Here is a 14,887-nt window from a genome sequence, read left to right as displayed (position 1 = left end):
AGGCGGGCCGGTGTACCTTGTTCACCGCCTTGCCGCCCCAAGAAGAAAAAGCGGACCAGGGCAGCCTCGCTCCCCTGCTTCCCCCCAGCTACAGGACTACCCTCTCTTCAGCCCTCTTCTGCCCGGACCCCTGATGCCTGGTGCCAGCGGTCGTAGGGTGGTCCTGCTGGTGTTACATCTGAGGGTGAAGTCTACAGATGAAGATAGGTAAGTGACTCGCCTCCCAGGCCCCCACTCTCGGCAGCACCAGTGCCCCTGAGCGCCCGCCTGCCTGCGCCCCCGTGTGCGTTCCGCCGGCACCTGTCTCGGGCCTATCCGCCGTCCGCTCCGTCTCCCTCCGTTCTTCGCCGCTGCATCGCACACAGCAGTATCTTTTCAGTGCGATCGCAGCCGGCACTGCGCAGGGCAGATGCGCCATTCGCGGCGTGCCGGGACCTATGTTGCCGCACGGCGGTGTCGGGATCTTCCCCTCTTCTGCAGCGAAGCGGCCCCTTCTGGGCAGCCATATTATCGGGGACATTAGGCACGCTGGCCGCGGCTGCGGTCACGTGCACAGGGGTGGGCGGCGCTTGTGTCCTGCTTCAATTAACCTGCCGCTCCCGGGCTGTCAGGGGGCGGGGCTTATTCTCCCGCCCTGCTGAAACTTCCTCTTCCTCCCGGCGCAGCGTGGTGGACACAGGACCTTGGCTCTCGCTCCACTCTGGTAGGAGATAGATACCCCGTTCAGCAGGATATCTAACCATGTCTGACCCGGCCACTGACCCCCCTCAGGCAACCTGTATGACCACTCACTATGCCTGTTCAGTGTGTTCAGCTAAATTCCCTCGGGGCCAGTCACTTTCACTGTGCTCGGCTTGTCAGAAGCCTGCGCAGAGCAATCCCCCTAGAACACTGCAGCCCACAGAAGCCTTAGATCGCCCTGTTCAGGGGGAACCAGACTGGGCAAGGTCCCTGTCTCGGGCAGTGGAGGACCTCTCTAAGATCTCCCATTCCACCCTTTCTCTGTTGGGTCGTTTGGTAGAGAAATCGCCACCGGTGCAATCCGCGCAACCGCATTGCACACAAACCAGAGGCAGACCTCCTAGTAAGCGCCCCAGAGCAGGTAACCGTTCCTCCTCTGACGCCTCAGCATCCCCCCCTGCTCCTGGATCCCAGTCACAGGCGTCCTCCCTGTTAGGTGACGCACTGTCAGAGGGTGAGCTTGGGGATTCGGATGCGGATATGGATCTGGAGCACTCTTCTCAGATTGCTTCCATGGTGGATAGCCTGATTTCGGCGATAAGGGACACCTTCCGGGTTCAGGAGGATCTTCCCTCCACTAGTCAACAAGGGGTGTCGTTTCTGCGTGCGAAACAGACTCCTAAGGCATTCCCGTTGCACGAAGATTTTTCTATTGTGGTTAACAAGGCTTGGGACCAACCGGGTTTGCGTTTTGTTATCCCGAAACGCCTAGACCTTCTCTACCCCTTTCCACGCGAGGCCGTGGAGCAGTGGTCCTCCCCGCCAAAGGTGGACCCGCCGGTGGCTCGCATGGCGAAATCTACGACCATTCCGGTTGCGGATGGTTCTTCCCTCCAGGAGCCGGTGGACCGCCGCGTGGAGTCGCTCTCCAAGTCCATCTTTACGGCGAGCGGTTCGGCGCTGCGTCCGATTTGCGCATCCGCTTGGGTAGCCAAGGCGGTTTCGGAGTGGTTCCCTCCGTTTGAGCCAGGACGTGTTATCCAACCTCCCGCCCGCGGAACTCGAGTTGTCTGCGCTCCAAATCTCCCATGCGGGGAAATATCTCTGCGAAGCGGCACTGGACGCTGGGTCGATGGTGGCCCGTGCCTCGGCTCTCACCACTTCGGTTCGCCGGGAGTTATGGCTCAAGGCCTGGAAGGCCGATTCTTCCTCTAAACGTTCTCTGTTAAAGCTTCCGTTTTCTGGGGCTCGGCTTTTTGGGCCGAAACTGGATGTAATAATCTCAGAAGCTACGGGTGGGAAAAGCACCCATCTGCCCCAACCCAAAGCGAAGCGGCCCTTTCAGTCCAGGTCCGCGTCTTCACGCTTTCAGTCCTTTCGCCGTTTCTCGGGCACCCGTTCAGTTCCCACCTCCGCGGCGGGGCCGTCCAACCAGGATCGGCGGAAAGGTCCGTCTTTTAAGCCCCAGCAGGCCTGGCGTCCGCGGGCCCAGCAACCTCGCACAGCCCCAAGTAAGCAGCCTTCCGCATGAAGGTTTGTCCCCACCCTCGCAGGTGGGGGGGCGTCTTCTCCTGTTCCAGGACATTTGGCACGCCCACATTCCGGACGCATGGGCGCTCGAGGTAGTTTCTTCAGGCTACAAAATAGAATTCAGATCTCTTCCCCCCAACCGTTTTTTCCTTTCCCAGCCTCCCAGGGATCCCGTCCGGGCCGCGGCTTTCTTGAACGCCGTCCAGTCCCTACTTCTGCGGGGGGTGATTTCTCCGGTACCTCCGGAGGAACGTTTCACAGGTTTTTACTCCAACCTGTTTGTGGTCCCCAAGAAAGAGAGCGATGTGAGACCGGTGCTGGACCTCAAACTTCTGAACCGTTATCTACGGGTTCAGAGGTTCAGAATGGAATCTCTTCGTTCTGTTGTGGCCTCGTTGGTGCAGGGGGAGCACATGGCGTCTTTGGACGTGCAAGATGCGTATCTCCACATACCTATCGCTACCGTGCACCAACGGTTCCTCCGATTCGCCATCCGGTCGGATCATTTCCAGTTCGTCGCTCTGCCATTCGGTCTGGCGACGGCCCCGCGTGTGTTCACGAAGGTTCTGGCACCCCTTCTGGGGATTCTGCGGTCCAGGGGCATTACCCTTCTCCCATACCTGGACGACATCTTAGTCAAGGCCCCTTCAGCGTCGCAATGCGCAGACAGTCTTCGGATTACAATGAGCACGCTCACTCGCTTCGGGTGGATTCTCAACCGGGGGAAGTCTTGCCTGTCTCCGACCACTCGGATCAGGTTCCTGGGTATGACTCTGGATTCCGAGGCTGCCGTGGTGCGTCTCCCTCTGGACAAGAGCTCGGGCATTCGGAATGCAGTGGATCTGCTCACCCGGCGTCGCAAGGTGTCGATTCGCGACTGCATGCGAGTTCTGGGGCTGATGGTGGCCTCATTCGAGGCGGTACCGTTCGCCCAGTTCCACACCAGGGAGTTTCAGCGGCTCATTCTGTCCTCCTGGGACAAGTCCCGGGATTCACTGGACCGCAGGATCTCGCTGTCTCAGCCCGTTCGCGAGGCTCTCGCCTGGTGGATGGTTCCGGACCACCTGTCGTCGGGGAAGTCGTTCCTGCCGGTGTCATGGACGGTGATCACGACTCGGACGGCCCAGGGTGTCTGGTCTCTGTCGGAGTCCAAACTACCCATCAATATCCTGGAGCTCCGGGCCATCTACCTCTCCCTTTGCCATTGGACCACCGAGTTGCGGGGACGTCCGGTAAGGATACAGTCGGACAACGCGACAGCGGTTGCCTACATCAATCACCAGGGGGGGACGCGCAGCGGAACGGTGATGGACGAGGCCGCGAGGATCCTGCAGTGGGCGGAGGCCCATGTTCCGGTGATCTCGGCGATTTTCATCCCGGGCGTGGACAATTGGACGGCGGATTTCCTCAGCCGTACGACTGTGGACGCGGGGGAGTGGGCTCTCCACCCGGAGGTGTTCGAGGACCTTTGTCTCCGGTGGGGTCGCCCGGAAGTGGATCTAATGGCATCTCGGTTGAACCACAAACTCCCGTGCTTCCTGTCTCGCGCCAGGGACCCGATGGCCTACGGCGTAGACGCACTCGTGGCACCGTGGGACGACTTCAGTTTTCTGTATGTGTTCCCGCCGCTGCCGCTCCTACCACGGATTCTTCGCAGAGTCAGGATGGAGGGTGTTCAGACGCTCCTGATTGCCCCGGATTGGTCGCGCCGAGCTTGGTACTCGGAGCTTGTTCTGCTCCTGGGGGACGCGCCGTGGCCTCTTCCACTCAGGCCCGACCTGCTCTCACAGGGCCCAGTCTTCCACCAGGGTTTACATACGCTACGTTTGACGGCGTGGCTATTGAAACCTTCCTGCTGAAGAAAAGGGGTTTCTCGGATGCGGTCGTTCGCACGATGATTAGGGCTCGGAAGCCCTCCTCCGCGAGAATCTACTATCGTACGTGGAAGTCGTTCCTGAAGTTCTGTGAGGACAGGGACCTCCCCTCTAGGAGGTTCTCCCTCCCTACGGTATTGGCCTTTCTTCAGGCGGGTTTGGAGCTGGGTCTGGCCCTAAGTTCGTTGAAAGGGCAGGTTTCGGCCCTTTCTATATTTTTCCAGCGTACGCTGGCGGTGCTGGGGCCCGTCGAGACCTTCATGCAGGGGGTTGCGCACACAGCGGTTCCATATCGGCCGCCATTGCATTCCTGGGACCTGAATTTGGTGCTGGTGGCACTTCAGGCCGAGCCGTTTGAACCCCTGCGAGAAGTCTCCCTCCGCATGTTGTCATGGAAGGTCGCATTCCTAGTTGCCATTACGTCCATACGTCGGGTATCGGAACTGGCGGCACTGTCGGGCAAGGAGCCCTTCTTGGTGTTCCATCAGGATAAGGTGGTGCTCCGGACGGTGCCGTCGTTTCTGCCGAAGGTGGTGTCGGCGTTCCATGTCAATGAGGACATTGTCCTCCCTTCGCTTTGCCCTAAACCTTCCCATCCTAGGGAAGTGGCGCTTCATCGTTTGGATGTGGTGCGGGCCTTACGAATCTACCTGGCCGCAGTAGCCTCCTTTAGGCGAGCGGATTCTCTGTTCATAGTTCCGGAGGGTCCTCGGAAGGGTTTGGCGGCATCCAAGGTGGCGATTGCTCGGTGGATTAGATTGGCCATTCACGAGGCCTACCACTCCAAAGGCAGGGTTCCTCCGCCTGGTATAACGGCTCACTCTACCAGGGCGGTCGGGGCTTCTTGGGCACACTTTCACAACGCTTCGGCGTCTCAACTGTGTAAGGCAGCAACTTGGTCTTCGTTGCACACCTTCACCAAGTTTTACAAAGTGCATTCGTTCGCTTCGGCGGATGCTGCTCTTGGCCGTAGGATTTTACAGGCCGCAGTGTAGTGGCTCGACTGTGGGAGGTGGAGTCAGCGGTTTTTCCCACCCTGGGGACTGCTTTAGGACGTCCCATGGTCCTGTGTCCCCCAATGATATGAGCGAGAAAACGAGATTTTTGTGAACTCACCTTGTAAAATCTCTTTCTCGCTTTATTCATTGGGGGACGCAGCACCCACCCATTGTTGTTGGTTTCTACTGAGACCAGTGGTCCAAGTTGCCGGTTGGGACTGAGGTCAGGTTCGGTTGTTTGGTTGGACTGTGGTCTTCCTGTTTTTGTTTTGTTTCGGTACTTTTCTCCTACTGCTGAAGCACAAACTGATATGCTCTCTCCAGGCTGGAGGGGGTATAGCCTGCAGAGGAGGAGCAAACAGCTTTCAGCCTAGTGTCGCCTCCTAGTGGCAGCAGCAAGCTATACCCATGGTCCTGTGTCCCCCAATGAATAAAGCGAGAAAGATTTTACAAGGTGAGTTCACAAAAATCTCGTTTTTGGGGCAGCCGTTTCGCTAAAAAAATAACTTATATTGATATGCTAATGACCCTCTAGGTGCTATGGGGGCGTCATTAGCACCTAGAGGATCGGTCTACCTTCACAAAATGCCGCCGCCCAGCTCGTCCCTCCAGCCCGCCCATCTCCTCCGGAATGCGATCAAGCGGACGAATTCTCGCGCATGCGCGTCTGTATTCGGCGCATGCGCAGTGAATGTCCGACCGCTTCCCTGTTCAGACATCTCGCCTGCGCCGATGACGTCATAGTGCTCCGAGGAACAGGCGCAGCGGAGATGTCTGAGCAGGGAAGCGGTCGGACATTCACTGCGCATGCGCCGAATACAGACGCGCATGCGCGAGAATTCGTCCGCTTGATCGCATTCCGGAGGAGATGGGCGGGCTGGAGGGACGCGCTGGGCGGCGGCATTTTGTGAAGGTAGACCGATCCTCTAGGTGCTAATGACGCCTCCATAGCACCTAGAGGGTCATTAGCATATCAATATAAGTTATTTTTTAGCGAAACTGCTGCCCCAAAAGCTATTATATTAGGATTGTTTGGCAGAGCAGACACTAGTGGATCGCTGTGTCTGAAAGCTAATTATGTGAAAACTAAGTGGTAGAAACCCTTTAAGCAGACTGTGATTGTCTATTGTTGTGACTTAGATGAAGATCAGAACACATTGTATGTGCAGAAATTCATATCATTCCAAAGGGTTCACATACTTTTTCGTGAAAACATATACTAATTTTGTGTAGAAAAACTGGGGTTCTATAGATCCTGTGGATAAGGTAAATCTGTGATAACCTATGGGAGTCAGAGAGACAATCTGAAAATTATATGTATATAATTATATACGTATATAATTATACATGGGGAGAGAGAGAGAGAGAGAGAGAGAGAGAGGAGATTTGCATAATTTAATTTACAGATCATGCCCACAACTTTGAAGATTAATTTTTTATTGTGAAGCAGACGACAAATAGCACAAAATAACAGAAAAAGTCAATGTGCATAACTATTCACTCCCTTAAAATCAATACTTTGTAGAGCCACCTTTTGCGGCAATCACAGCTCCAAGTCGCTTTGCCTAAGTCTCTATGAGCTTCCCACATCTTACCACTGGGATTTTTGCCCATTCCTCCTTACAAAACTGCTCCAGCTCCTTCAAGTTGGATGTTTGCGCTTGTGAACAGAAATCTTTAAGTCTGACCAAGGATTTTCTATTGGACTGAGATCTGGGCTTTGACTAGGCCATTCCAACACATTTACATGTTTCCTCTTAAACCACTCAAGTGTTGATTTAGCAGTGTGTTTGGGGTCATTGTCCTGCTGGAAGGTGAACGTCGGTCTTAGCCTCAAATCACGCACGGAATGGTACAGATTTTGCTCATGAATATCCCCGTATTTAGCACTATCCATCTTTCCCTCAACTCTGACCAGTTTCCCAGTCCTGGCTGCTGAAATACATCCCCACAGCATGATGCTGCCACCAACATGATTCACTGTGGGGATGGTGTTTGGGTGATGTGATGTGTTGGGTTTGCACCAGACATATCGTTTTCTTTGATGGGCAAAAAGTTAAATTTTAGTCTCATCAGACCAGAGCACCTTCCTCCATACATTTTGGGAGTCTCCCACATGCCTTTTGGCAAACTCGCAACGTGCCGTTTTGTTTTTAGCTGAAAGTAATGGCTTTCTTGTGGCCACTCTGCCATAAAGCCCAACTCTATGGAGCGTACGGCTTATTGTCATCATATGTACAGATACTCCAGTCTCTGCTGTGGAACTCTGCAGCTTCTCCAGGGTTACCTTAGGTCTTTATGCTGCGTCTCTGATTAATGCCCTCCTTGCCGCCCGGTCCGTGAGTTTTGGTAGGCGGCCATCTTTTGGCAGGTTTGCTCTTGTGCCATGTTCTTTCCATTTGGTTATGATAGATTTGATGGTGCTCCTAGGGATCATGAAAGATTTGGATATTTTTTTTTATAACCTAACCCTGACTTCTCAACAACATTGTCCCTTACTTGTTTGAAGAGTTCCTTGGTCTTCATGGCAGTGTTTGGTTAGTGATGCCTCTTGCTTAGGTGTTGAAGCCTCTGGGGCCTTTCAAAAAAGGTTTGTATATGTAATGACAGATCATGTGACACTTAGATTGCACACAAGTGGACATCATTTCACTAATTATGTGACTTCTGAAGGTAATTTGGTTGCACCAGAGCTTTTTATGGGCTTCCTAACAAAGGGGGTGAATACATACGCACATGCCAATTTTCTGTTTTCTAGTTCTGAACAATAGTTTTTATTTATATATTTTTCTCATTTCACTTTACCAACTTAGACTATTTTGTTCTGATCCATCACATAGAATTCAGATTAACAAAACATTGAACCTAGGCTGTAATGTAACAAAATATGAAAAAAGTCAGGGGGGGGGTGAATACTTTTGCAAGGCACTGTGTGTGTGTGTGTATATATATATATATATATATATATATATATATATATATATATATATATCCATAACAAAAGGTCAGGCAGCACTCCTTAATATGCAGCTGAAGCTGTAGCGGTGCCCGCAGTGATCCCTCGATCCAGGACCAGCAATATAACACAGAAAAAACTGCGGCACTCCTTGAAGTAGAAAAATGTGCAATTTATTCACACATGTCAGCAGAGACAACGTTTCGGTTCTCTCCCAGAACCTTTTTCAAGTCAAGTGAACATAAAAAGTGCATATGTGCATATATAAATACATCATCACTTAGTGCCTAATTGATTCAACAACCAATGCAATAGCAGTGCACTCCCCATTGGGGGTAAGCTACAACTCATGTGATCAGTTCCTAAAGTTAACATTGATACCAATCTATCCTAAATACATGTAGGTGAAGTTTTTTAAAAAACTTATTTCATTGAAATCCTCGTAATTACGTATACGTGCATACAATAAAGTGAACAGTGCAATTAAAATCATGACTGTAATACCTTCTTAAAGAGAGTTATGGAGAGAAATATCGGGAGAGGCGTCTTCTCTTGTATGGAGGCTCGCGCCACTGTTCCGCGTCTGCTACTCCCCACTGCGCATGTGTCAGTCCCTCTTCCCTCGTGACGCCGTACATAACCACCCTGCGTCACATCTGGGCGGAGTCCCACATGATGACGCTTGATCGGCCGCCCCAGCACCATCCCCGCACGCACTGCGTGCGAAACTGAGCTGCGCCAGTCGCACCGAGCCGCATCACTGGTCTGTAACCGCCATCTTACATTAGGGCATTCATCTGGGCAAAATATTACAACTCTGTTTTCCCATAGTTCTTCTCCAAACCTCTAATCCGTTATAGGCAACAGTCCACATAACATTTTAAACAATGCCTACAGACAATTAAGCCACATGTATAACATGAACATGACCATAGCTTCTATTAATTCACTACATACAGTATGCGATACACATCAAATCACAGGGCTGTGAACTTGAGACTAGCTGACCATTTCTCCCGTTACCCTAAATTCAACGTTTAGCCCTTTTGGTTTCAAAGTATCTAGTCGGAAAATCCACTTAAGCTCAATTTTCTTTAATATGTTTAATCGATCCCCTCCTCTTACCAAGGGTTTAACGTGGTCAATGACCATAAATCTCAAGTCACTCTCCCTGTGATTTTTTTCTACAAAATGCTTCGATACAGGCAAATCAGTTCTTTTACTCCTAATGGACTGTCTATGGTTATTCAACCTGGTTTTTAACTCACATGTCGTTTCGCCGACATATAGCCTTTTACAAGGGCACCACAGCACATATATCACCCATGATGAGTCACAGGTGAGATAGTGCCTTATGTTAAAGATCTCTCCCGTGTCTGGATGTGTGAACCCTGATCCTTTCACCATCAGTTTGCAGTTCACACATCCAAGACACGGGAAAGAGCCAGTGCGCCTTGTCTTCAAAAATGTCTGTCTTACTTGTCCTTTATCAGGTACTCTTGAGTGCACAACCTTATCCCTAATGTTCCCTGCTCTTTTATATGCCATCATAGGTGGATTCTTAAAGGCTGCAATATTTGGGTGTCCACTACTCAATAGCCCCCAGTGGCGCCTCACTATATTTTCAATATTGGGGCTCAACTCGTTATATGATGATATGAATGGCAATCTGTCATTCACTTGTCTTTGTTTGGGGACCAACAGCTCCTCTCTTGAAGCTTCTCTAGCTCTATCCGCATGTTTTTTCACTAGCCTTCTAGGGTAACCCCTATCAACAAAGGCTTGTGCCATCTTATTCATTGCCAAATGCATGTTCTCTTCCTTATCAACTATTCTCCGTACCCGGAGTAACTGACTAAACGGTAAAGAGTCCACCATCCTCCGTGGGTGACCACTTGTAAAATGCAATAATGTATTCTTATCAGTGGATTTAATATTCAAATCCATATGTAACTGATCATCCTCAATATATACCTGTGTATCTAGGTACTGCACACGGTCAGCCGATGCCGTTAACGTAAATTGGATCTCCCTATCTAGAGAGTTCAAAAATACGTGAAAGTCCATCAGCTGATCCATAGTGCCACCCCAAATGAGGAAAATGTCATCTATGTACCTCCACCACGTCAATACTTGGTTGAAGTGGGGAGATACATAGACGAGACGTTCCTCAAATGACCGTACAAAAATATTTGCATAGGTGGGCGCGGCGTTGGACCCCATCGCCGCGCCCATCGTTTGCAAATAAAACTGTCCCTGGAACTCAAAGTAATTGTTCCTCAGAGACAGCTCCATCAATGCTAATACAAACTGTCGTGCTGGGGCGGAATAGTCCGAATATTGTAACATCTCAGCCACAGCCGACAGTCCCTTTTCATGGTTAATAGACGTGTATAATGACACTATGTCAAAAGATGCCAAAATCGCCCCTTTCGGAACCCTCGTTCCTTTAATCTTGGTGATGAAGTCTCCGGTGTCCCTAATGTATGACTTAGCACCCATAGCGTACTCCCTAAGTATTTTATCCAAAAAAACATTTATGTTTGACAGAATCGAATTCCTGCCCGAAATTATTGGCCGTCCCGGAGGATCGACCAACCTTTTATGTATCTTTGGTAATACATATATAGTGGGTGTAACCGGAGACTTCACCACCAAAAATTCTTTAAGTTGTTTATCAATGGTCCCATCCTGTACTGCAGCTGTTAGATGTGCATCAATTTTCCTGGCAATATCGAATCTGGGGTCCCTGACCAATGGTTCATAGACACCAGGTTCACGCAATTGCCTGTGTATTTCCTGTATATATCGAGAGGTGTCCATAACCACGATCCCACCACCCTTGTCCGCAGACTTGATGGTGAGATCGGGGTTACTGGACAAACTCTCAAGCGCAGACATTTCCTGTGCCGTAATATTTGGTTTAGTAAAGATTTCACCTTGGGTTCTTTTTCTTAGTATGGCAACATCTCTCTTGACCGCCTCTATAAAACACTCTAGGGCATGCGAATTAACAAGAGGAAAAAAATCACTTTTTAAATGCAAACCAAACTGTTGTAACGTCAATTGATCATCAGAATGATCAGTCTCATTAGTATTAATGGCACCAGGGGAACTGGAGTCGAACCACACCCTCAGTTTTAAATTCCTGAAGAGGCGGTTCAAGTCCAGTTCCAACTGGAACCAATCAGGTTTAGCCTGTGGACAAAATGACAGTCCTTTGTTCAGAACTTTCAATTCATGCTCAGTCAATGAATAAGATGAAATATTTATCACCACATTCGACTCTACTTCTTCTTTGTTACATTCATCTGTCTGGAGTTGTTGGTCCTCATTAATCTCTGTGCCCTGGTTTTTCCCAGATCTCCTGTGTCGGACACCTCCCCTTCTTGTGGGGCGTCTCCCGTAGCGACACGTGGGCCTAAAAAAGTTCCAGGCTGGCTAGAGTTGAAATCATCATTTGCATCGTTGTTTCTCGCCCATTTATTTATTTCATTATTCTGGGAAAAACCAGGGCACAGAGATTAATGAGGACCAACAACTCCAGACAGATGAATGTAACAAAGAAGAAGTAGAGTCGAATGTGGTGATAAATATTTCATCTTATTCATTGACTGAGCATGAATTGAAAGTTCTGAACAAAGGACTGTCATTTTGTCCACAGGCTAAACCTGATTGGTTCCAGTTGGAACTGGACTTGAACCGCCTCTTCAGGAATTTAAAACTGAGGGTGTGGTTCGACTCCAGTTCCCCTGGTGCCATTAATACTAATGAGACTGATCATTCTGATGATCAATTGACGTTACAACAGTTTGGTTTGCATTTAAAAAGTGATTTTTTTCCTCTTGTTAATTCGCATGCCCTAGAGTGTTTTATAGAGGCGGTCAAGAGAGATGTTGCCATACTAAGAAAAAGAACCCAAGGTGAAATCTTTACTAAACCAAATATTACGGCACAGGAAATGTCTGCGCTTGAGAGTTTGTCCAGTAACCCCGATCTCACCATCAAGTCTGCGGACAAGGGTGGTGGGATCGTGGTTATGGACACCTCTCGATATATACAGGAAATACACAGGCAATTGCGTGAACCTGGTGTCTATGAACCATTGGTCAGGGACCCCAGATTCGATATTGCCAGGAAAATTGATGCACATCTAACAGCTGCAGTACAGGATGGGACCATTGATAAACAACTTAAAGAATTTTTGGTGGTGAAGTCTCCGGTTACACCCACTATATATGTATTACCAAAGATACATAAAAGGTTGGTCGATCCTCCGGGACGGCCAATAATTTCGGGCAGGAATTCGATTCTGTCAAACATAAATGTTTTTTTGGATAAAATACTTAGGGAGTACGCTATGGGTGCTAAGTCATACATTAGGGACACCGGAGACTTCATCACCAAGATTAAAGGAACGAGGGTTCCGAAAGGGGCGATTTTGGCATCTTTTGACATAGTGTCATTATACACGTCTATTAACCATGAAAAGGGACTGTCGGCTGTGGCTGAGATGTTACAATATTCGGACTATTCCGCCCCAGCACGACAGTTTGTATTAGCATTGATGGAGCTGTCTCTGAGGAACAATTACTTTGAGTTCCAGGGACAGTTTTATTTGCAAACGATGGGCGCGGCGATGGGGTCCAACGCCGCGCCCACCTATGCAAATATTTTTGTACGGTCATTTGAGGAACGTCTCGTCTATGTATCTCCCCACTTCAACCAAGTATTGACGTGGTGGAGGTACATAGATGACATTTTCCTCATTTGGGGTGGCACTATGGATCAGCTGATGGACTTTCACGTATTTTTGAACTCTCTAGATAGGGAGATCCAATTTACGTTAACGGCATCGGCTGACCGTGTGCAGTACCTAGATACACAGGTATATATTGAGGATGATCAGTTACATATGGATTTGAATATTAAATCCACTGATAAGAATACATTATTGCATTTTACAAGTGGTCACCCACGGAGGATGGTGGACTCTTTACCGTTTAGTCAGTTACTCCGGGTACGGAGAATAGTTGATAAGGAAGAGAACATGCATTTGGCAATGAATAAGATGGCACAAGCCTTTGTTGATAGGGGTTACCCTAGAAGGCTAGTGAAAAAACATGCGGATAGAGCTAGAGAAGCTTCAAGAGAGGAGCTGTTGGTCCCCAAACAAAGACAAGTGAATGACAGATTGCCATTCATATCATCATATAACGAGTTGAGCCCCAATATTGAAAATATAGTGAGGCGCCACTGGGGGCTATTGAGTAGTGGACACCCAAATATTGCAGCCTTTAAGAATCCACCTATGATGGCATATAAAAGAGCAGGGAACATTAGGGATAAGGTTGTGCACTCAAGAGTACCTGAAAAAGGACAAGTAAGACAGACATTTTTGAAGACAAGGCGCACTGGCTCTTTCCCGTGTCTTGGATGTGTGAACTGCAAACTGATGGTGAAAGGATCAGGGTTCACACATCCAGACACGGGAGAGATCTTTAACATAAGGCACTATCTCACCTGTGACTCATCATGGGTGATATATGTGCTGTGGTGCCCTTGTAAAAGGCTATATGTCGGCGAAACGACATGTGAGTTAAAAACCAGGTTGAATAACCATAGACAGTCCATTAGGAGTAAAAGAACTGATTTGCCTGTATCGAAGCATTTTGTAGAAAAAAATCACAGGGAGAGTGACTTGAGATTTATGGTCATTGACCACGTTAAACCCTTGGTAAGAGGAGGGGATCGATTAAACATATTAAAGAAAATTGAGCTTAAGTGGATTTTCCGACTAGATACTTTGAAACCAAAAGGGCTAAACGTTGAATTTAGGGTAACGGGAGAAATGGTCAGCTAGTCTCAAGTTCACAGCCCTGTGATTTGATGTGTATCGCATACTGTATGTAGTGAATTAATAGAAGCTATGGTCATGTTCATGTTATACATGTGGCTTAATTGTCTGTAGGCATTGTTTAAAATGTTATGTGGACTGTTGCCTATAACGGATTAGAGGTTTGGAGAAGAACTATGGGAAAACAGAGTTGTAATATTTTGCCCAGATGAATGCCCTAATGTAAGATGGCGGTTACAGACCAGTGATGCGGCTCGGTGCGACTGGCGCAGCTCAGTTTCGCACGCAGTGCGTGCGGGGATGGTGCTGGGGCGGCCGATCAAGCGTCATCATGTGGGACTCCGCCCAGATGTGACGCAGGGTGGTTATGTACGGCGTCACGAGGGAAGAGGGACTGACACATGCGCAGTGGGGAGTAGCAGACGCGGAACAGTGGCGCGAGCCTCCATACAAGAGAAGACGCCTCTCCCGATATTTCTCTCCATAACTCTCTTTAAGAAGGTATTACAGTCATGATTTTAATTGCACTGTTCACTTTATTGTATGCACGTATACGTAATTACGAGGATTTCAATGAAATAAGTTTTTTAAAAAACTTCACCTACATGTATTTAGGATAGATTGGTATCAATGTTAACTTTAGGAACTGATCACATGAGTTGTAGCTTACCCCCAATGGGGAGTGCACTGCTATTGCATTGGTTGTTGAATCAATTAGGCACTAAGTGATGATGTATTTATATATGCACATATGCACTTTTTATGTTCACTTGACTTGAAAAAGGTTCTGGGAGAGAACCGAAACGTTGTCTCTGCTGACATGTGTGAATAAATTGCACATTTTTCTACTTCAAGGAGTGCCGCAGTTTTTTCTGTGTTATATATATATATATATATATATATATATATATATATATATATATATATATATATATATATATATATATATATATATATATATATATATATATATATATATATATATATATAT

The 14,887-nt window shown here is 48.5% G+C and overlaps 1 protein-coding gene across 1 annotated transcript in view; it reads left to right on the top strand.

Moving 5' to 3' along the window:
- Nucleotides 1-14,887, top strand: part of LOC122922310 (pleckstrin homology domain interacting protein) — a 177,080-nt gene that overhangs the window by 159,751 nt on the left and 2,442 nt on the right. The window lies entirely within an intron of this gene.

The sequence above is a fragment of the Bufo gargarizans genome, unplaced genomic scaffold (assembly GCF_014858855.1).
Source record: "Bufo gargarizans isolate SCDJY-AF-19 unplaced genomic scaffold, ASM1485885v1 fragScaff_scaffold_186_pilon:::fragment_2:::debris, whole genome shotgun sequence".
Classification (NCBI taxonomy): domain Eukaryota; kingdom Metazoa; phylum Chordata; class Amphibia; order Anura; family Bufonidae; genus Bufo; species Bufo gargarizans.
The sequence above is the reverse complement of the archived record's forward strand: the minus strand, read 5'-3'. Positions and strand labels throughout refer to the sequence as shown.